This window comes from Myotis lucifugus, unplaced genomic scaffold (genome assembly GCF_000147115.1).
Source record: "Myotis lucifugus unplaced genomic scaffold, Myoluc2.0 scaffold_933, whole genome shotgun sequence".
Taxonomy (NCBI): Eukaryota; Metazoa; Chordata; class Mammalia; order Chiroptera; family Vespertilionidae; genus Myotis; species Myotis lucifugus.
The window spans coordinates 58,022-79,055 of NW_005871981.1; the positions used below are offsets into that span (position 1 = coordinate 58,022).

Consider the following 21,034-nt stretch of genomic DNA (forward strand, 5'->3'; position numbering starts at 1 on the left):
GCAGTTTGAAACATTGTTACAAATATAGAAGCTAAACAAAACCCCAGAAACCTGCTTTCAGCCAGGCAGGATCTCAGAGCAGGAGTTGAAACAGTGTTTCGATTATAGAACCCAAACAAACCAGATACCTCCTTTCAGAAGCTGAGGCCTAAGACCTGGAGCCAAGACTAAGAGCTAAAGCTGGACCAGAATTTAAAAAAGGAAAAAAAGGACACGTTGGGAGCTTCAGTCACCTGCCAGCCTGAAAACAGCCCTCAGCCCTTCACCCAGACTGGCCAGGAACCCCAGTAGGAACCCCCACCCTGAAGGGTGTGTGACCAGCTTCAAACAGCCATCATCCCCTCATCCAGACTGGCCAAGCACCCCAGTGGAAACCCCCACCCTGAAGGGTGTGTGACCAGCTGCAAACAGCCATCATCCCCTCACCCAGGCTGGCCAGGCACCCAAGCGGGACCCCCCACCCTGATCCAGGACACCCTTCAGGGCAAACCAGCTGGCCCCCACCTTTGCACCAGCCCTCTATCCTATATAGTAAAAGGGTAATATGCCTCCCAGCACCGGGATCAGTGGAACCGCAAAGCCTCCCAGCACTGGGATCAGCATGACGGGGGCAGCGCCCAAACCCCCTGATTGCACTGCGGCTCTGTGTGTGACGGGGGGCGGGGCCACAAAATCACTATCGGCCCTGCTCTGTTTGTGACAGGGGAAGGCGCCCCAACCCCCTGATCAGCCCTGTCTGTGCCTCATAGGGAGAGATCCCCAACCCCCTGATCGCCCTGCGGCTCTGTGTGTGACAGGGTGCGGCGCCCCAACCCTCTGATCGGCCCTTCTCTGTGTGTGACAGGGTGCAGCACCCCAACCCTCCCCCGCCCCCGCAGGGGCCCTGCTCTGTGTGTGATCGGGTAGAGCCATAACCTCCCCATCGACCCTGCCCTGACTGTGACAGGGTGCAGCGCCCCAACCCCCTGATCAGCCCTGCTCTGTGTGTGACAGGGAGCGGTGCCCCAAATCCCGTATGGGTCCTACTCTGTGAGTGACAGGGGGGAGCTCCTCAACCCCCTGATTGGCCCTGCTGTGTGTGTGACAGGGGGAGGCTCCCCAACCCCCTGATGGGCCCTGCTCTGTACGTGACAGGGGGGAGCTCCCCAACCCCCTGATTGGCCCTGCTCTGTGCGTGACAGGGGGTGGCACCGAAACCTCCCCATCGACCCTGCCTTGACTGTGACAGGGGGCGGTGCCCCCAAACCCCCAATCAGCCCTACCCTGTGACTGAGGGTGGCATCGCAACCTCCCGATCCGCCTTGCTCTGAGCCCAACATGGGTCTGCACCTAGGGATTGGGCCTGCCCTCTGCCACCCGGGAGCAGGCCTAAGCCAGCAGGTCGTTATCTCCTGAGGGGTCCCAGACTGCGAGAGGGCACAGGATGGGCTGAGGGACCCTCCCTCCCCCTGAGTGCACAAATTTTTGTGCACCGGGCCTCTAGTATATATATAAAAGTCTAATATGCAAAATGCCCCCTTGGGAGTTTGACCCTAAGACCAGGAGTTTGATTGCTCTCTATGACATGTACTGACCACCAGGGGGAAGCACAGAATAAATGAAGTCCCCGGGAGACAGGCCGAAGACCTGATCAGTGCTGATCATCGGCCAGACCCTACACATGAATGAATTTCTTGCACCAGACCTCTAGTATTCATATAAAGAAAACAGTTATGAAATTTTAAGACTCCTACCCCAGCCTTCTATCATTATCTGCCATCATGGTAGTTCTAATATCTATCTATTCTCAGATACATTAGTGACGTATTTTATTTAAAACCCCTGGTAAATTAGGCCATGGCCAGAGAGCTCAATTGATTAAATGATCACCTCAATAATGCCAAGGTTGCAGGTTCCATTCCCCCCTCAGGTCCCATGCAAGAATCAAACGATGAGTGTATAAAATTAATGAAACAACAAATGGAAGTTTCCCCATTATTCTCTCTCTCTCTCTAATCAATATATATGTGTGGGGTTTTTTGGGGGGTTGCTTGTTTGTTTGTTTGTTTGTTTGTTTTTACCAGATGAGTCAACACATGTGAACACCATCACAGACCAGGGACCCTGTGGTGAAGCAGCCGGCAGGGTTCTCATGCGGGCAGAACACACAGTGAAGGAGAGAACAGTAGGGGAGGGTCCCCTGCTGTCAGTGAGGAGGGTGAGGAACGGGCTGAGCTGCACAATCACCCACAGGGAATCATGATACCTTTGCTCCCTGAGACTAAAACCTAAGGGCCTGGAAAAAGCTCTGGGCCTGGACATGCCCCTTGTGGTCTCTGCCCCATTCAGCCAGGAGTTGAGACTGAGGTGTTTTGTATTTGAGTGGTTGAGGAGCCCAGAATTCTCCCAGGTATTCAGGAGAAGCCCCTGATACTTGAGGCCCTGAAATCAGTTCACCTACCTTCAACCAGCCCACACACACCCATGGGCCCCACAGGCATTGTTTGAATCTCTGTACTTTTACATTTCTGTGTAATTTTCCAGCCAGTCCTGGAGATACCATGGATTCTCCGGATAAGGGTGCTATGTTTTTTTCAATGGCAAGATCATTCTGCAATATAAGCATTTCCAGAAGTTGAGACTTGGTCTCAACATAACACATTGGGTGGAAGGGTGTAATTCAGGTGGTGTCCCCATCCTTAAGTTTGGCCAGTGCAGAGAAGACCCCTACTGCTGAAGTAAGGTGATAGACCCTGGACTCTGAGGGACAATATACTATGGGATGTGAGGTTGACGGGGCAGAGAGGTTGTTTATTGGGACAGGATTGCTGATAGGATTTCCTGCCAGCATATGGAGGAATGTCCATTGTGTGTATCCTGTGGCACTGTCTGGGTGGCCCCAATTAATTGTTTGTTCTCTGTGTGTGTGTGTGTGTGTGTTCCCCTTCAAGGTATTGCCCATGTCTACTGTGTGGGTCTGTGTGAGCCTGTAGCCTGGACATAAGCCTGGCACCTGAGTGCCCAGCAGAGGCTGGGGGTGTTCTGTACCTGTGTGTTTCTGTGCTGTGTTATCTGTAGGTTTCTCTCTGAGTCGGTCCAGCAAATTGGAAAGTGAATAGGAAATCTCCAGAGAGGCGATGTAGAGGACAATATATTCTTCTCCCCCACCCCCCAGGTGAGCCCCTTCTTCACCTTCTCTTACAGGCATCTGGTGTCCCTTGGGAGGTCCCATCTCAGGCTCCAGGGATGGATTAAGCACAGGGTCAGTTCATAGAACCCCAGGCTGTAACAAGGTGGGGAATTTGGGAAGACTCTGATGACTGACAGGGAATATAGAGTGTGGAATGGAAATGTTTGTGAAGGATTATGTGCATTGGTGGAGGATCTAGATGATCCAGGATCCTTGTGAAGGAATGTGAGGATGGATGTATGTGGGGGAATGTAAGGAAGCACGGGACTTGGTTGGAAATCTGTAAAGAGGATTCTCCAAAAGGTCGGGGGCCTCTTAGGGGGACCTTGTTGAAGGCGGCAGCCCCTGCCTTGACTTTTCCAAATAAGTCTGAGCCCCTGGGTATTTTGCTGGAATCTTTCTGTTTAGTCCTTTAGACCCGACCTCGTAGAAGCATGTGTTTTTTCAATGATACATTCCCTGCTGAATGTATCTAGAGGTTAATTTTAGTTCAAACTGTTGTTACAATAAAAGCCTACGGAGACAGATGAACAGGGCTTCTTGGTGCCTATAGCCAAGCAGTTCTTTAGCCTCTCTTTCACAGAAACGAGTGTCTGAGTAATTTATTTATCTGTCGCTTAGGGTCTGCTGGTCAGCCCTGGCAAGTGGTACTCCATGTGAGGACCAAGGAACACAACAAAACACAACAGAACCCTCAAAAACGAAAGTAACTGTGCAGTAAGTCATTGGAGCCCACTTGGGATTTCTAAGTTCGAGGGAATTCTTTCTCAGCTAAGGTTTCATAATGGGACAAAAGCTGTCCACAGAACAGCAGCAATATATCACAATGTTGAAACAGTTATTAAAAGCAAGTGGTCCCTCTGTTACAGAAGAACAACTAACAGGCTTATTAAAAACTAGAGGCCTAGTGCATGAAATTCGTTCTGGGGGGAGGGTGTCCCTCAGCCCAGCCTGAACCCTCTTGCAATCTGGGACCGCTGCCTTTTAACTGCTTGCCTGCCTGCATGCATGCCTGATCTCTCCTAAACACTCTGCCTGCCTGCCTCATCACCCCTAACCACTCACCTGCCTGTCTCATCACTCCTAACCACTATGCCTGCCTGCCTGATTGCCCCTAACCACTCTGTTTGCCTGCCTCATCACCCCTAACTCCTTGTCTGCTTGCTTGATCGCCCCTAACTGCCTCTGCCTCAGTCCCCACTGCTGCAGCTTCATCAGGAAGGATGTTTGGAATGACGTCCGGAAGGTTGTTTGGTTGTCCAGTCTAATTAGCATATTACCTTTTTATTATTATAGATTGTTATAATTTATAATCCTTGGTTCCCCGATGCTGGAACACTAGACCTTAATCTCTGGGAACAAGTGGGCAGGAATTTAAAGAGAAATCAAGCCCATAGAAAATGAGTGCCCTTATCATCATTAACTATGTGGGCTCTTTATTTGAGCTGCACTGTGCCCATTTCATATTGAAGATCAAAACCCTACAGAGCTACAGGAGAATTTACTACTGCCCCCCTTCCTTGAAGCAGAACCTGTAGAGCTTGTAATACTAAAGCCCTACCGCTGGAGGAAATATTTCCCGATCCTCCGCCTCTGGTGTGGGAAGGCTCATCAACTAGATCCATGGTTGGCAAACTGCGGCTCGCGAGCCACATGTGGCTCTTTGGCCCCTTGAGTGTGGCTCCTCCTAAACCTTAGGAGTACCCTAATTAAGTTAATAACAATGTACCTACCTATATAGTTTAAGTTTAAAAAATTTGGCTCTCAAAAGAAATTTCAATCGTTGTTCTGTTGATATTTAGCTCTGTTGACTAATGAGTTTGCCGACCACTGAACTAGATCCTTAGTTATGGGGTCCTGTGTCAGGCAAGCCATGTTAGAAGGAGAGCTTTTGGCTTGCCCAATTATGAAAAATCAACAAGGTAATAGAGTTTATGAGCTGCTCTCTTTTAACACCTTAAAAGAAATAAGGAAAAGTGTTAGAGAAAATGGGGACAACAGTCCATTTACAAAAGGACTCCTTAATGCTGTTTCTGAAAATTATCACAGGACACCTTGGGACTGGCAAATTTGGGCCAAAACAACACTGGATGCCAGTCAATATCTATTATGGAGGGCACAATATGATGAGGTCTGGGAGCAGCAGGCTAACCAAAATAACTTAGCAGGTGCTGGTCACATTATGGCCCCAATGCTCCAGGGATGGGGACCATATGTTAATGTACAACAGCAAGTAGACCTGCACCCTCAAGTGTTCACCCAAACCTCTCTCTGCACAACGGGCTTGGGAGCGCATTCCAGAAGGCGGATCCCAGCAAGGCTCTTTTGTTAATGTACACCAGGGATCCCAGGGATCTTATGTTGATTTTGTAAATTGCCTTAATCCATTTGCCGGCAGATCAGTCATAGCCAGGTTGCGGATATTCTCTTGCTACAACTGGCATATGAGAATACCAACGTTGATTGTCAAAAGGCTATACAGCCCATCAGGGGAAAGGCCACCACAGGTGGGGGAATGTATCAGAGCTTGTGGCTAGTAGGAACAGAAACCCACCTGAGTCAGATGCTGGCCATAGCCCTTCAAGCTGGGAATAAGGGCAAGAAAGATTCCAAATGTTACCAATGTAGAAAAAAAATGGGGGCATTTTAAAAATGATTGGAGGGCTAAAATGCCAGCCTCCTGGGCTGAGATATCTTGGCCCCATTTGTCTGTGCCTACTGCCATAAGGGGCGACATTGGGCCAATCAATGTACATCTAAATTTGACAAATATGGCAATTCATTACCACCACTGCAGGGAAGCTCCCAGCGGGGCCAGTCCCGGGCCTCACAAAAAAACAGGACACAACTGACCGGCCTTCGTGAGGCAGACAGAAATTCCACTGTCTGCTCCCTCTGAGCAGCTACTGCTGCGAGCCCAGGGTTGGACTTACCAAAACAGAACTAATTCTCAAGGAAGGTGATGAACCTAAAAGGGTCCCTATGAGAATTTGGGGTCCACTGCCACCAGGCACAGTAGGCATCATTTTGGGATTTTATAGCCTTAACTTAAAAGGGGTCACAGTAGTACCTAGTTATTGATAGTGATTACCAGGGATAAATCCAGTTGCATATTTTCCCTGTGCAAATGAAGATCGCACAGCTGTGGTTACTACCATGCTGGGTCCCAAATGCTTTAGGAAAGGATAGAAACCAAGGAAGGTTTGGCAGTACTGAAGAGCAAGGGGTTTATTGGAATCGCCTAGTAACCAGGGAAAGGCCCCTCCTCACTATAGAAATCCAAGGGGAAAAAATTCACCAGATTGATGGATACTGGGGCAGATGGCTCTATCCTTAGGCATCTTGATTAGCCCTCCTCATGCCCCACAGTAAAACAAGATCAAAGGATAGTGGCAATAGGGGAAGTTTTCCAGACATTACAAAGTTCTCAGCCTGTTATGCTGTAAAGGGCCAGTTGGGCAAATTGGCAACATATAACCCCTAATCTTACAAATTCCAGTCAATTTGTGGAGACGAGATCTCCTTTTGAAGTAGGGGCTAACATTAAAGACACCTTTTTAGAAATGACCACCATTGTTATATCTCCCCTACCCTTTACTTGGTTAAGCTAAACCCCTATTTGGGTAGAACAGTGGCCCTTAAAGGGAGAAAATTACAACAGGCACATCTACTCATGAAAGAACAGTTAGAATTTAGGCACAAAGAACCTTGTAATAGCCCCTTGAATTCTCCTATTTTTGTAATTCCCCAAAATTATAAAAAGTGGAGGCTTTTACATGATTTAAGAGCCATTAATTCTAATATTCAACCCATGGGGGCTCTCCAGCCTGGACATCCCTCCTCAGCCATGAACCCACAAGAATGGCCCATTATTATAATAGATTTAAAAGATTGTTCCTATACCATTCCTTTGGCTACCCGAGATTGGGAGAAATTTGCATTCACTCTCCCCTCAATTAACAATGAGGAACCTGCTCAGAGATACCACTGGAAAGTCCTCCCACAGGGAATGCCAAATAGCCCAACTATGTGTCAGTATCATGTATATCAGGCACTTACGCCAACTGGGCAACAGTTCCCTTCTGGAAAAATTATCCATTGTGTGGAGGACATTGTACTTGCAGCCCCTGATAGGAACCTGTTATATTGTTTGTACTCTTCAGTACAAAAGGAAATGGCCTTAATAGGCCTTTTAATAGCCCCTGAAAAGGTACAGATGTGACAAAACCATGGAAATATCTGGGGTATATCTTAACTGAAAGAACCATCAGACCCCAAAATGTTATCTTTGATAATAGGGAAACAAAAACCCTAAATGATTTTCAAAAACTTCTGGGGGATATAAATTGGATAGGACTGGTTTTAAGCATTCCCACAGCAAATTTACAAAACCTGTTTAACATATTAAAAGGGAATCCAGCTTTGAATTCCCCAAGACAGCTCTCTGCTGAAGGGATAGGAGAACTCCGCCTGGTTGAGAATGCTCTCAATACACAATATTTAAATAGAATTTCACCCCAGCATTCTCTTCAATTATTTTCTATTTCCCACGAGACATTCCCCTACAGGAGTTATAGGGAACTAATTCCTGAAATGAGGTTCACTGAATGGTTGTTTTGCTCCCATTCTCCCTCCAAAATATTATCGCCTTATCTAGCTTTAATTTGCTCTTTAATCCTAGATGGGAGGCAGCAATGTGCTAAACTCACAGGACATGATCCTTAAGTCATTCGCATCCCACTAACCAAGACTCAATTTGAGAAAGCAGTTTCCACTTCCATAGATTTACAAATTGTCCTAGCTGACTTCTTAGGGCAGGTAGAGCATTCTCTCTGTGCTAAGACATTTTTTTGTCACACACTAAGTTACTTTATTACACTAAGAATGTACATGCCCTAGCTGGGTTGGCTCAGTGGATAGAGGGTAGCCTGTGGACCGATGGGTCCCAGGTTCGATTCTGGCCAAAGGCACATGGCTGGGTTGTGGGCTAGATCCCCAGTAGGAGGTGTGCAAGAGACAGCCGATCAATAATTCTCTCTCATCATTGATGTTTCTATCTCTCTCTCTCCTCCTCCCTTCCTCTATGAAATCAATAAAGAAATATATTTTAAAAATAAATAAATAAAATTATCATAAATTGTTAACAAAAAAAAAAAGAATTTACATAACCCTATCCCAGGGACACTCACCGTGTTCACTGATGGCTCAGGAGAAACAGGAAAACGGCCATTCACTGGCCACCTGATGGTGCCATTAGCCTGAGGGCTTCACATCAACTCAGCGAGCTGAAACTGGGGCACTGGTTTTAGGACTAGAAACATTTCCCTCCCAACCCCTGAACATTGTTAGTGATTCTGCTTACTCTGTTTATATTTTACAAAATTTAGAAACCTCACTTATTAAGCCTACATTAGAGCCATCCCTCTTAGCACAGTTCCTTTGCCTCCAGGCCTTACTAGATGGTCGATCACATCCTCTTTTTATATCTCATATCAGGTCTCACAGTTGCCTTCCTGGACCATTAGTATAGGCCAATGAACAAGTAGACAACTTAGTAATGACAGCTACCTTAATGGAAGCCCAATCAACCCCATGAATGATTCCATCAAAATTGGAGACAATTACACAAGGAATTTAAGGAACCCAAGAGATAGCTAAACAAATTATTTTAAAATGTCCTGATAGTCAAATGACAAGCACCTCACCACCCTCCATGGCAATTAATCCTGGGGGCCTACAGGCCAATGACCTTTGGCAAACAGATGTCACTCACATTGCTTCTTTTGGGAAACTCCAGTATGTACATGTAACTATAGACACTTCTGGTAGAATCAGTGCTCATGCTTTTCCCGGTGAATCCACACACTATGATATTAAACATCTGTTACATTTGCCATTTTAGGAATACCAACCAAAATAAAAACTGACAGTGGGCCTGCTTATAGCAGCCATGCCTTTGCCACTTTTTGCAGGAATCTGTCCATCCACCATTCCACAGGAATCCCTTATAATCCACAGGGCAGGCCATTGTCGAGCTTGCCCATTCCACCTTAAAGAGCATGCTAGCAAAACAAAAAAGGGGAATATTGGACTCAAGGATCCAGCTATGATGCTATCCAATGCACTCTTTACCCTTAATTTTTTGAATTTGAATAATTGCTTTCTATCCCCCATAAAGTGTCACTTTACTTCTTTAGGACCAGCTCAGAAACCATAGGTCTTGTGCTGAGATGTGGACACTAATAACTGTAAAGGAACCAATGAATTATTCACATGGGGGAGAGGATATGCATGTGTTTCTACCCCCCACAGGGCCGCTGTGGATTCCAACTCATCGGATTAAACCCTATCATGGCATGGCACGGGACCAATCCTCTCCCAGAAATGAAGAATCTGGGCCTGGGGACTCCACAGCCCCAAATGACACACCTTCAGATGACCCAGACGGCCCCCGGAATAACCTGGGAAATGATAAAGAAGCTGATGGCAGAGGCTGAACAACTGCTGGAAGATACTCATGCTCCACACACCACAGATAACCTTTTTCTTGCTATGACTTACTTGATTCACCTCAACTCCTGTGTGGTATGGTTTGGCATTCTTGATTGGTTTTGGGCACCAGCATCTGCCACCTTATATTGGACCCAAGCTATAGACCCACCTTTATTTAGACCCCTCACTTGGGGGGACCCCCCTTCTCCTGTGTCTAACAACCTAACATCCCTCTTAGGGGGAGTAGACTTGCCACCAATAGGCAGTCTTAAGCATGGGACACCTTGGACACCAGTCCCCAAAATACCTCTTTCCATTCGAGTTTACCACCCTTATGTGTTACCTCCTCCAATTCCTCTCTGTACTGTATGCGGGCTCATAATCAGATTTGGTTACATGTCACTCCTAAACCTGATCAGATTAAAGCCCAGCTAACCTTTCTCTTAGCAGGCAGTCTGGCCTGCGGTAATCTGATTAATGCTACTGTGCCTCCCATACCTCCGTGAAAGCAAAATAAATGGTGGGACCCCTCTGCTGAGGCATTCCATTGGGAAGTTTGTCAAGGAAATCATGCCCATTTGACGGTCCAAGGGGACCAACAGATTATAGATTGGGGCCCACATGGTCACTTGCAAGCCAACTGTATTGACATTCTGGTTCACCGTATGTCTAATGCTAGTTACATCAGTTCAGCAGGCATGCCTGAGGTTTGGACTGAGGGAGGGATGAGTTACCCAAGACCTCAAGTACTAGGCTTGCCAGGTCAGGAAACTTTATGGAAATTAGGCCATGTTTTCAGCCCTTTGAAATTGTGACATGGTGACTGCCAGAACTCCTCTGGCCACTATAGTATAACTTTTACTAATAATCTTACTGACAATAGCTTGAGTTGCACCACTCACCCCTATGTTTGTTATGGGCTCCAATAGACTAATAAACCATCGCTCATCTTTTCTGGTACAGGTTGGAGAAGGAGCTTATTTTGCATCCTGTATTACCACCCAGAATATTACTTCATTGACCATCAGCACTATTATGATACTTAGGAAACAAGCAGAAATCATACTACTTGTTAATCTCACTAGGAAATGGCAAGGCTCAGCAGCTACCAAAGTCTTAGAAAGAGCATTGAGTCAATTATTGCCGAAAAGGTTTTTGGGAATGCTCATTGCAGCCATTATCTCAGCTGTTGTTATTCTTACTACCACCAGCATCGCCATGGCGGCCCTTTCTGAGTCTGTGCAGACTACCACATTTGTAGACAATATGGCATATAATGTAACTAGGGAATTCACTATACAACAGCACATAGATAAAAAAAATATTAGCTAGACTACAGGCAACAGAGGCAGCCATTGAATATCTGGGGGAAAGGCAGGGCGCTATAGCATACAAGCAAGTGCTTGATTGTGATTGGGAGCACAAGCACATATGTGTCTCCCCTTTAAACTGGAACAGTCGTCACCATCAGTGGATTGATGTTAAAAAGCATCTGTGGGGAGTTTTTCATGAGAACCTTACTGAAGAAATAAACATGTTAAAAGGCAAATTAGAGGGTCCTTACTTGCTATCAACAAACATGAAACACAGATTGTTGCTTGAAACACGGTAAAGGAACATTTGGAGTGGAACCACATGGTTTCCTAGAATCAGTTGCCACCTGATCGGACTATTGCTGTCATTGTAATTCTCTTTGTTTTTCTTATAGTCTACAAAATCAGAAGTCAGGCAGTGAGTGCACTTTGCGGATCCTGACTGTAGCGGTTAAGCGGAATGAAGTTAACTAGAAGAGGAGGTCTGCCAGGAAAAGGCGGGAGCCTGCAAGCAGGCAACGTCAGAACAAAGTCTTGCAAGCAAGACATATTGTTTAGTGACAGAACTTTCCTTGAGGTGATAAGTAGTCCATAAGGGCATGGAAAGCGAGGGAGGGTGCACTGCTACAGGTGGAAATAGTCTTTGTATAACATAGGAAATTAATAGTTAAATGTATAACTTAGCTCTGATGATCTCATAAGCATGCGTGTTAATCATTGTCACTTGCTGTACTCCATTGTTATTTGCTGTACTCCCTGAATAAAAGCCATGAGGGCTTTGGGGGCTTTTGCTACATGCCTGAGCGAGCAGTAGCCCTCTGCTTCTCTAAATTTCATCCTGCACGCCAAACTCATCTCAGCGTCACAGTTCACAAATAACATCAATATCTGGTGCCTAGAACAGGGATCTAAAGGTGAGTGATTGAGGATTGGGCAGGACCGAAAGGGAGATGCCAGCGCAGAATACACGGAACTTTCGGCAATAGAAGCAGAGTGATGGGGAATAACCCGTCATTGCAGAGTCAATATATCTCTGTCTTGCGATCATTATTGAAGAGCTCAGGGGTAAAAGTGAATGATGAGGCTCTTAAAAAATTGTTTAAGGCAGTCCAGCACGCTGTTATTGGTTTCACCCAGAAGGAAAACAGCAGTTAAATCTTAAGTTGTGGAAACAAGTTGGAAAGTCATTAAGGCGGGCTCATCAACAGGGAAATGCTATAGAGGCTGATGTATGGGATATTTTTAATTTAGTAACACTAGCTTTACAGCCTTTTCAGTCGTATTATGAAGATTATGAAAAAATTCCCTTGAGGTCGAGAAGTGCTGCACCAGGAGCTGGGTGTTTAAGTCCTGAGCCTCTCTCTCCTGAGAAATTACAACCCCCTGAGCCACTCCGGTTGCAGTCAATGAACCGAGGGAGTCAATAAAGGGACAGAAAACTAGTTGTCAGAATGAATTAGGAGGTTATGAAAGAATAGCCTCAGCCAGCGATTCAGAGCTGGATGATTCATCTTCCACTGAGATGGATGATGACTTTTGCTCTCGCGCTAAGTTAAGGAAAAGAAGGGTGGCGAGAAGGGAAACGGAGATGAAGGAGCTGTTGTGGAGTCTAAAAGAGTTATTACTTACAGTAGTAAGGAAAAGAAAGAGAATAAAAGCCCTCAGGAGTTGGCTGCACTGCTGCCGAAAAGTGAAAGGAAAGCAGCACTAGCCATTAATCCGGCATTAGCAGCTGAGCCTGCACCCCCCTCCTGAGGACACAAAGAGCTGCTAATGCTCAATACCCTCAAGGGTTATATATATTGTTAATTATAATATTATTATATATCATTATATGTGTTATTAATTTTATATATTAATTAATACAGAATTAAATTATACAGGTTATAAATTAATTCCTTATGATTGGAATGCTATAGCTAAGGCAGTATTATCCCCAGGGCAATATCTGCAATTTAAATCCTGGTGCTGGGAAGAAGCCAGGAGAGTGGCGATGATTAACGCCCAGCAAAATCCCCAGATCTAACTTTGACCAGTTAACAGGAACTGGGACACATAGTAGCTTACAGCAACAGGTGCTGTTAGAGAATGCAGTTATTGCACAGATTAAAGCTTGTTTCTTAAAGGCCTGGTCAAAAATGGAGGAGGCCGGCACCCCAGCCCAATCATTTTCTAAAGTTATACAAATGATAATATGATAATAATAATAATAATAATAATCTTATTAAAATCTTATATAAATGATTAATGATAATGACAATGCTAATTTTCTAGCTGATGTATTAAAAACTGCAATTCCCATCCTGTTAAATGTTATGGATGTGGGAAAGTGGGACATATGAAAAGGGATTGTCTGAAGACAAGGGTCCCACAAGGGAAAGTTAAACATGCTCCCGGAGTTATTGATGCAGATTATGAAGGAGGAATCTTAGTTAAAATGTCTGCTTCTAGTATTATAAATATAAAGTCTGGAGAAAAAATGGCACAGTTACTATTACTTCCCTATAAACAAATAGGGCATACAGCACCAGTTAAGCAAACTGGAGGATTTGGTAGCACGGGAAGAAAGGTCTTTTGGCATACAGTCTTAGGAGACCAAAGACCTCAACTTACAGTAATATTCCTGGAGGGAATAAAAATTACCGGCCTGGTAGATTCTGGAGCTGATGTAACTATAGTTTCTACTTTGCACTGGCCTCAATATTGGCCGGTACACAAGATAAATGTGACCTTTACAGATTTAGGGACCCTCACTGAAATTTTACAAAGCTCTAATAAACTTGAATGTCAGGGGCCTGAAGAACAAAAGGGCAAAATACAGCCATATGTTGCCTCCATTGCACTATCTTTGTGGGGAAGAGATCTTTTACAACAATGGGGGGCTACAATTACTATACCTTCTTTACAGAAAGGCCATAGACAAATGAGTTATCAAGCTGGTGATAGCACCAGTGTTCTGGACCAAAATTTATAAAGGGGGACACTCCAAAGCACTTTGCCCTGCCTTTAAAATGGAAAACAACTAAACCAGTATGGGTAGAGCAGTAGCCCCTAACAAGAGAGAAGTTAGAAGCGCTCCAAATTATTATGAAAGAACATTTACAACTAGGGCATATACAAACTAGCTCTAGTCCATGGAATTCCCCTATCCTTTGTTATAAAGAAAAAAATCGGGTAAAATGTTAACTGATTTAAGATGGATTAATGAGATTATTGAGCCTATGGGACCTTTACAACCTGGAGTTCCAAATCCAGCATTAATTCCTAAAAATTGGCATCTAGTGATTATTGCTTTGAAAGACTGTTTTTATACAATCCCTTTACAACCTCAGGATTGTGACAAATTAGCTTTCACGGTCCCTTCATTAAATAACAGCCAACCTAATCAGAGATATCAATGGCGAGTCCTCCCCCAGGGTATGTTAAATAGTCCTACTATGTGTCAAGCTTATGTTCATCAACCTTTACAAATATTAAAGCAGATGTTTGCTACAGGCATTTGTTATCATTATATGGATGATATCTTATTAGCACATAAAGAAAAACTTGAGGTCGATAATATGTTACAGGAGGCCAGAAAATTGTTTAAGGAGTATGGACTCCAAATAGCAGAAGAAAAAATTCAGCAAACAGAGCCCTAGTTATATCTAGGACAGAAAATTTCAGCAAGCATTATTCAACCTCAAAAGGTTCATATTAGACGGGATTGTCTCAACACCTTAAATGATTTTCAGAAACTGTTAGGGGATATAAATTGGCTTCGACCATCTATTGGAATCCCTACCTATCAATTAACTAATCTATTCCAAACATTAGAAGGATCTTCAGATCTCAATAGTCCTAGACAATTGACTCCTGAGGCAGAAGCCCAATTACAATTAATTAAACAACAAATTCAAGCAGCACAGTTAGATCATATAAAATCATTACAGAATCTTAAGGTTTTAATTATTCATACTACACATTCTCCAACGGGAATTCTTATGCAGGATACTAACATAATTGAATGGGTATTTTTACCTAATAAATCCAGTAAAAAATTATCTACATATTTACAGAAAATTTGCATTTTAATAGAAAAGGCAAGAATCCGTTTGTGACAATTATGTGGACAAGATCCAGATGAAATAATAATACCCTCTAGTAATCAACAACAAGAAATTCATTGGCCCCACTTCGTGGGAAAACATATTTGCCAACGTCATATCTGATAAGGGCCTAATCTCCAAAATTTATAGGGAACTCATACAACTTAACAAAAAGAAGATAAACAATCCAATCAAAAAATGGGCAAAGGATCTAAATAGACACCTTTCAAAAGAGGACATTCAGAAAGCCAAGAGGCATATGAAAACATGCTCAAAGTCACTAATCTGAGAGATGCAAATCAAAACAACAATGAGGTACCATCTCACACCTGTCAGAATGGCCATCATCAACAAATCAACAAACGACAAGTGCTGGAGAGGATGTGGAGAAAAAGGAACACTTGTGCACTGCTGGTGGGAATGCAGACTGGTGCAGCCACTATGGAAGACAGTATGGAGTTTCCTCAAAAAATTGGAAATGGAACTCCCATTTGACCCTGTGATCCCACTTCTAGGAATATATCCCAAGAAACCAGAAACACCAATCAGAAAGGATATATGCACCCCTATGTTCATAGCAGCACAATTCACCATAGCTAAGATCTGGAAACAGCCTAAGTGCCCATCAGTATATGAATGGATTAGAAAACTCTGGTACATCTACATGATGGAATACTATGCTGCTGTAAAAAAGAAGGAACTCTTACCATTTGCAACAGCATGGATGGAACTGGAGAGCATTATGCTAAGTGAAACAAGCCAGTCAATGAAGAAAAAATACCACATGATCTCACTCATTCATGGATAATAAAGACCATTACAAACTTTTGAACAATAATAGATACAGAGGCAGAGCTGCCTCAAACTGATTGTCAAACTGCAGTGGGAAGGCCAGGGAGGGTTGGGGGACAGGAGGGAGGGGAGTAAGAGATCAACTGAAGGACTTGTATGCATACATATAAGCATAACTAATGGACATAAGACACTGGGGGGTAAGGGAGGGCAGGGGTTTGTCAAGGACCGGGGGGTGGGGGGGAAGAACACTTATGTAATACCCTTTGTAATACTTTTAGCGAAAAAAATAAATAAATAAATAAATAAATATAGTTCAAAAAAATTCATTGGCAATTATCAGATGATTGGCAGAGAGCCTTTAGTAATTTTATGGGAAAAATTCATAATATTTATCCTAAAGACAAAAGAATTCAGATTTTGAAAAAGACTCAATGGATTTTGCCAAAATAATTTCTCCTACCCCCCTATCTAGAGCAGAAACTTATTTTACTGATGCAAACAAACAAGGAATGGCTGGATACAATAATTTTAAAGAAAATAAAGTAGTGCAATCTCCTTACCAATCAGTACAAAAGGCAGAATTGTTTGCAGTTGTCATGTTACTACAAGATAAAGACTCTATGTCTCTTAACATTATCACTGACTCTCAATATATGGAGTTTACTGTACAACACATTGAAATGGCTACTATCTTTAATAATGGGTCTGATTTGCATGAATTATTTCTACAGCTTCAAATGCTCTTGCGCCTCCGGCATGATCCTATCTAAATAACACACATTCACGCTCATTCTTTATTAGACCTTTATCTACTGGGAATATTAACATTGATCAATTGTTTAGTACAGTAACCTCCACTCAAAGAGAGCATAATATGCATCATTCCAATGCTAGAGCATTGAAGGAAAAGCATCATATTACTTGGAGACAGGCTAAAAATATTTTAAAAACTTTCCCTCACTGTCAGCCATTCCACACTGCACGCTTACCCATGGGGGTTAATCCCAGAGGAAAAACTGTTAATGCCCTTTGGCAAATGAATGTCACTCAGGTGCCAGAATTTGGCAAGCTTAAATTTGTTCACCATTCTATTGATACTTATTCTCATTTCTTGTAGGCATCAGCGATGTCCTCTGAGAAAGCTGATGCTGTTATAACACATTTCTTAGAAGCCTTTGCTGTAATGGGCAAGCCCCGAGCCATTAAAACTGACAATGGCAAAGCATATTTATCAGGTAAGTGTCAACATTTTTTTCAACAATTTTATATTAAACATATTACAGGAATTCCTGGAAACAGTGCAGGTCAAGCAATTATTGAATGGCAGAACCGAAACCTTAAGGAAATGCTGCAAAAAGAAAAAGGGGGAGGAGAGCTGGTAACAGGCCAGACTCCCCGACGAAGATTATTAAGAGCTCTATTTACTTTAAATTTTTTAAATTTGAATACAGATACAGTGTCAGCTGCTGAAGTGCATTGGGGATATAAAAAGGAGGTCCCAGTAGAACAACCTATTATGTATCAAGATGTCACTGCTAATCAATGGTGCTGGGTCTACCACAGTGGAAACAGGTATAAGATGGAAGTGGTGGACCTAGAGGCTTCTTCATGTAATTGACGGGGCCGTATGCATGGCCAGATTGCGACATCATGGCTTTAATTTTATCTTCTTCAGAAGCATTGGCTTCAGCCAGATTGGCAGTCTTTGTGAGCTGGGCCAGAAACAGAGATGCAGAAGAGTCATCATTGACCGTTGAAGTGCCCATCACTGGTTCAGTTCGACGTATAGCGTCCGCCTTGCTTGTAGATTTCACAGCTCCAATAGGAATTCTTCTAACAATGACAGATACGTTCTTAGGAATCAGAGCATTGTCATCGGTGTATTCTTCCTTGGTCTGCGCGTTGGTGATCTGCAGGTCACACTTGGCAGCTTTCAGCTTCTCTGTCCCCATAATCTGCTTCTTTAGGTCGCCGAGGGAGATGTGCCGCCCATCAAAGGTGGCGATGGCAAAGTTGAGTTTGGAAGCGAATTTATAATGCACACAGGCCATGGTGCCAAAGGACTCCTAAGGAAGGTCGGGCATGGAGACGTGGACACGCTCAAGGTATGTCTAGTTGTCAACTTAAGAGCAGAATATGTCCGTAAACAGAACACCTGCAAAACACCGAAGGACTGCAGGCCTCGGGTTCAACACCCCCTTCCCACAGCAGGAGCGTGAGAACCGCAGTCCAGACCCCGAGCGGGGAATCACTTCAGGGGCAGGAGGGCGGATCAGGGTGGCAGGGCCAGGGGCTCTGCCAAGCGGCACTGCATCACCACGAAGCCGGCAGCGGGCCTTCACCAGGCTCTGGGCATGGCCTCACCACCCAGGCCCCGCGGGAGGGGAGGGGGGGCGCGTCCGGGGCCCTTGGTGGTCTGTCACCGCTGCCGAGGCTCCCAGACGCTGCCCCACCCAAGTGCTCTGCGCTTCTCTTACCTTCCGCCCTTCGCCTCTAGTCTCAGAAGGGCAAGAACAGGCCAGGAAACTGCGAAGACCAGTTCTTCCTTTCTGTTCCGCCCCTTGTGGCTCCCGAGATGGCGGGGTCCAGCGGCAGCAGTTCCAGGTGTTCCCAAAGGTGTGGCTGGAGTCGCCTAAGAAGAAACCACACGGAGACAGCATTCCGTGGATCAGCAGCCTAGCCAGGTGCTAGCCAGGTGCTTCGGTGGCTTCTCAGTCCCGGGACCGGGTCTTGTCGAGATCTCTCCCCTGAATGCTCCCTTGGAGAACGAGGACGACGACGACCGTGACCACAAGCCTAGGGACTGAGAAAAGCTCTGCAAAGAAGACGCTGCTTTCTTTTATAGCCCTAGAGCGTGGTGGGAGGAGCCAAATCAGCCACCGGCTTGACCAATCAGCGCACCAGGACGAATGCGTCACCTGGTTGGGCACCAAGTTTAGGGGAGAAGGCTTGCATTGGCGCTTCTGGACCAGCAGAGGGAGTGACGGCTCTTTGGCCCCGGGTGGACACCCACTGCCCCAGGGCCGGGAAGACTGCTTGTCTGTGGAGGTGAGACAGAGGTCTGACTGCTGCTGTGAGGGTCCTTCTTTTATGCCCCATGGGTGGGCTTCTTCCATGTCTCATATCAGTGTGCTCCAGTGGCCTTCTGCGCTTATCAGGATACACGAGCAGAGGTATCAGGAGTTAACATGCAGGGAGTTGTTGGTCAGTAGTTACAAGTTATTTGTCAGGAGTTAACATGCTGATCGTTACAAGTTACTTATTGGGGTCTCAGACACACACACACACACACACACACACACACACAGTTCCTCTTCGAAGAAAAGTTTAAAATTCACTCTACTAAAAAAATGAAATTTGATTATACTATCTTATACTAAATAAACTTTTTACTATAACATGCTGTCATAATAATTCCTAGATGGGGCTTTCAATTAGTGCATAGCCCGATGAGACAACATTCAGAAAATACCCACGGAACATGGAAGATAGAGAAGTTAAACGACATGATCAGTGAGAAATGTGCCAAATGCAAGAACTGAGACACCCCACGGGGCAAATACAGTGGGGCCTAGACTTACAAGTGACCCAAATAACGAGTTTTTCGTGATAGGAGCCTCTCTCAGCCGGCTATTTTCTTTGAGTTGTGAGATAAAATTGGGGATGTAAGCCAGCTTCAGATACCCCACCACTGGTTGTCCTAGCCAAGATCACAGTGAATGCCACAACATCAGCCCAGCATCACGTGTCTCACCCATTCACTTTAATGATTTGACATAAGAGGAATTTGAGTTATGAGCTCTGTCCCGGAACTACTTAAACTCCTGAGTCAAGGCCCCACTGTATCCAGCTTCCCGACGAGGGCAGGAAGAGATGTGGGGAAGGTGTGCGGTTGGAGAATGAGAGACCTAAAGGACGAAGTAACCACATGCAATGCAGTCAACGGGACTTGGCTTGGGTCTTCTTAAAACCAACAACAAAAGGCATCTTTGAAACAAAGAAATTTGAATGTACAGTGACTATTAGGTGATAATCAGGAATTACGTTCACTTTTCCAGGAGTGATAATGGCTGAGGAAGTACTTTTTTTTTTTTTTTTTCCCAGATACTCATCAGAGGATACTTAAGAAGGAAACAACGTGTTTGGATGTATGGCGTTGTCCCGGCCCAGCCCTCCCGCCCCGCACCGCCCTGCACAGCACTGCAGACGCCTCCAAGATGCAGGCTCTCCCGCTGGCCCGGCCCTCAAAAGCACTGCGTGCACACCCCTGAAGAGGTGTGGGCGGTACTCCCTCCTGCTCGCCTGCTCCGCCCAACAGCGCCACCACCTGGAGACTCTCAGCCCCGCCTCCGCTCATTACCCAAGGTGCACCGCGCTCATTTGCATGTCCCACAGGAACAGGTGAACCCGGCAGCTCAGTCTCAGCAGCCTAGCTATCACCGAGACCAACACGCAAGCCTCGGGAGAGGATCCTGTGGCATCAAATTCCCCTCACCATTCTGAGGCCACTGCCAAAAAGACACGACCCAGTCACCATAACTGAAAAGCAGTGAGATCACCTTGCCTTAAGTACTTGGCGGGCAGAGGGAAGCAGCGTGATCGCTTAGGCAGCACACTTGGAAAAGTTGAAACACGATGCACAGAAGGTTAGCATGGGTCCCTGTGGGTGCAGCGCATGTAGTGGATTTTGTGCAAAAAAAACATATCCGTGTAAGGCACTCTATGAAATGAAAGCAATGCTCAGGTCTTCATAGTGAGGTATTTGTGCTGGCCTTGGAGGTCATGGGAGGCAAAGGCTGAAGTTGATGTGAATAAAATGTGTATGGTTTTGGAGGGTGGCTTGCATTAGCACTTCTCGACCAGCAGAGGGCGGGATGGGTTCTTCCCCCCTCCTGAGCCCTGCCATCTGGGGGACTTCCCCCCACCACCCCCACCCACCCCCCACCCCCTGCCTCACTGGGTCAGTAAAAAAAACGATCAGAGTAGTGGTATTTCACCTGCGGCCCTCAAGGCCCGCATCCCCACTCACTCCACGCCCCTGGCGGAGACTCAGGAAATGGGTGCCGTGGGCCTCCCACTTATTCTACACCTCTCATGTCTCTTCACCGTGCCAGACTAGAGTCAAGCTCAACAGGGTCTTCTTTCCCTGCTGATTCCGCCAAGACCAATCCCTTGGC

The 21,034-nt window shown here is 45.3% G+C and overlaps 2 pseudogenes; both read right to left on the reverse strand.

Annotated features, from left to right (window-relative positions):
* The window catches only part of LOC106695191, a 65,515-nt pseudogene that overhangs the window by 32,283 nt on the left and 12,198 nt on the right, over positions 1 to 21,034 (reverse strand).
* On the reverse strand, positions 17,195 to 17,908 carry LOC102438086 (annotated as a pseudogene).